The sequence below is a fragment of the Panthera leo genome, chromosome B1 (assembly GCF_018350215.1).
Source record: "Panthera leo isolate Ple1 chromosome B1, P.leo_Ple1_pat1.1, whole genome shotgun sequence".
Taxonomy (NCBI): Eukaryota; Metazoa; Chordata; class Mammalia; order Carnivora; family Felidae; genus Panthera; species Panthera leo.
The window spans coordinates 192,930,248-192,933,197 of NC_056682.1; the positions used below are offsets into that span (position 1 = coordinate 192,930,248).

Sequence of the window (2,950 nt, forward strand, 5' to 3'; positions counted from 1 at the left end):
GATATCTAGCAGATATTCTGATTTGAATCCAAATACTGATTAGTCTCTATCTACAGCTTTAGATAGCAAAGCCATCAGTAGGTAAATTCTAGTTTAAAACCATGAGAGTGAATAAGATGTCCCAGGAAAAGGGATGTCCAGAGAAGAGAGCCAAGTTGTCTGGGAGTATTAGCACCGAGAAGCAGGTGGAGGAGAACCACTACAAAGGAGACAGACAAGGAGAAAGACCAGAGAAGACAAGGAGAGCCAGGAGAATGAAGCTGCTGAGAGCAGAGGCTAGAGGACCAACACCATTAAATACTGTAGAAAGAAAAAGATAAGCGCAGCTGCTGGTCAGAACATAGTAGGTCATGAGTGTCTTCAGAAAGAGCAGTAATGGGCCTTGCAGACGCTGCCACCCCAGAACCACCCACGCCGCCCAGGCATGGTCAACCCCACTGTGTTCTTCAACATCGCCGTGGACGTGGAGCCCTTGGGCCGCATCTCCTTCGAGCTGTTTGCAGACAAAATTCTAAAAACAGCAGAAAAATTTTGTGCTCTGAGCACTGGGGAGAAAGGATTTGGTTACAAAGGTCTCTGCTTTCACAGGATCATCCCGGGATCTATGTGCCAGGGTGGGGATTTCACACGCCACAATCACACTGGTGGCAAGTCCATCTACGGGGAGAAATTTGATGATGGAAATTTTGTCCTGAAGCACACAGGTCCTGGCATCCTGTCCATGATGAATGCTGGACCCAACGCCACCGTTCCCGGTTTTTCTTCTGCACCACCAAGATGGAGTGGTTGGATGGCAAGCACGTGGTGTTTGGCAAGGTGAAGGAGGGCACGAACATCGCCAAAGCCATGGAACGTTTTGGGTCCAGGAGCCGCAAGACCAGCAAGAAGATCGCCATTGCTGACTGTGGACAAATCTAATAAATTTGACTTGACTTTTATCTTAACCACCAGAACGTTCCTTCTGTAGCTCAGGAGAGCGCCCTTCTGCCCCCATCTGTTCGAAATCTCCTATAATCTTTGTGCTCCCTCTGCAGTTCCATGGTCCCTTGTTTTCCTCACTCCCCTCCAAGTTCAGTTGGATTGCAGAGAGAAGTATATGATCATGAAATAAAAGCTAAACAACGATAACAACAACAAAAGAGCAGTAATGACTGAAGTTGGTGAATGGAGTGCCATGGGTTGAGGAATGAAGTGAAGAGGTGGGCACTGAGAATGTAGATTCTTCTGCTTACAAGTCTGAATGAGGAGGGAGAAAAGTAGAATGATACCTAGAAGGACCACCAGCTCAGTGTGGAGCTTTATGATATGAAATAGGCTTTAAAAAAGAACTGGTAGAGAAGGAGAAGCAGAGAAGAGGGAGAAGCTGGTCACACTTCAAAAGAGAGATCGCTGATGGAGCCCAGACCTGGAGGGACCAGGGCCAACCACGCTTTACACTCCTTGCCTGATTATTTGTCCAGACCCCCAACAAGAAAAGATGCTTCTCTCTGCAACTTGCAGGAGGCTAAGCTTCAAAACGTGAACTCATCCAACAGAATTCAAGGCACCTTGAGCAACATAACGGTCTTCAGTGAGGAAATTTTCCAGATATACTTAAAAGACACATACCCGTAAACAAAACCCCCAACCCTATCAGGCTGAATGAAGGCCTCTAGTGAGAGTTGTTGGACTAGAGCCAGACAGGCTGGAAACCAGCAATCTTTATGTTTAGATGAATTGAACATTTGAACAGCACTGGTGTTTATTAGCTCGTTTGATTTGGCTTGTAAGAGTCTACTGTGATGTGTGTTATTTCACTTTTTATCTTGAGGGGGGTGGAGGTGGGAGGAGTCTGTTTCTTTCTCAAGGCATTTCTTTTGGTCTCCAGTTGAATTTCTCTCCCAGAACAACTAAAGGTTTGGCCACTTGCAAAAAGAGCTGAGGAAGAGATTCTTGCTTCACTTGGGCGAGGTCTCAAAGACCATGTCCTCCAAAGCTCAATCCTCCTATCTGGCAATAGGACTATTTGGGGCCCACAGTTGGCTGCATCAACCAAGAAGTCACATAGAAGATGTGTGTATATACACACACACACACACACACACACACACACACAGTGGAATACTACTCGGCAATATAAAAGAATGAAATCTTGCCATTTGCAACAACACGGATGGAATAAGAGGGTATATTGCTAAGTAAAATAAGTCAGTCAGAGAAACATAAATATTATATGATTTCCCTCGTATGTGGAATTTGAGAAACTCAACAGATGAACAAAGGGGAAGGGAAAGAAAAATAAGATAAAAACAGAGAGGGAGGCAAACTTTAAGAGACTCTTAAATATGGAGAACAAACTGAGGGTTTCTGGAGGGGATTGGGGGGGGATGGGTTAAATGGATGATGAGTATTAAGGAGGGCACTTGTTGGGATGAGCACTGGGTATAGTGTGTAAATGATGAATCACTGGGTTCTACTCCTAAAGCCAAGACTACACTGTATGTTAACTAACTTGAATTAAAAAAAAAAAAAAAGATAAAAAGATTTTTTAAAAGTCAACTGCATGCTGATTGGCTCAGAACACACTGAAAGACAAAACAAGAAATGTCATTTGGGGAAGAGGGTGAGGGTAAAAGGGGAAAGCAAAGAGCCGGTATTTTCCTTTAAGAAGGAACAAAACACGCTCACTCCTTGGATCCCAGCTTCGTGTTCCCCATTGGCAGGGGCAAAATCCCCATGAACCTCATCTGTAAAATGGAAATTTATTCAATTAAAAGTGTCCCCTGCAGTGTGCCAAACACTAAGCTGGGCACTTAGAGGACATCAGTGAACAATAATACCTCTCCTTCTGAATGTTCTAAGAAGTATATGAGATAGTGTCTATAAAATTACTTGGTGGCAATTTACGAGAGGTGCTGAATTAGAGGTAACTGCAGTGATGGTGGTGCTTCTCATACATGGAATATAATGA

At 44.2% G+C, this 2,950-nt stretch overlaps 1 pseudogene; it reads left to right on the plus strand.

Annotated features, from left to right (window-relative positions):
* Nucleotides 1-424: 424 nt before the first annotated feature.
* LOC122217239 lies at nt 425-985 on the plus strand (annotated as a pseudogene).
* The last annotated feature ends 1,965 nt before the right edge of the window (nt 986-2,950 follow it).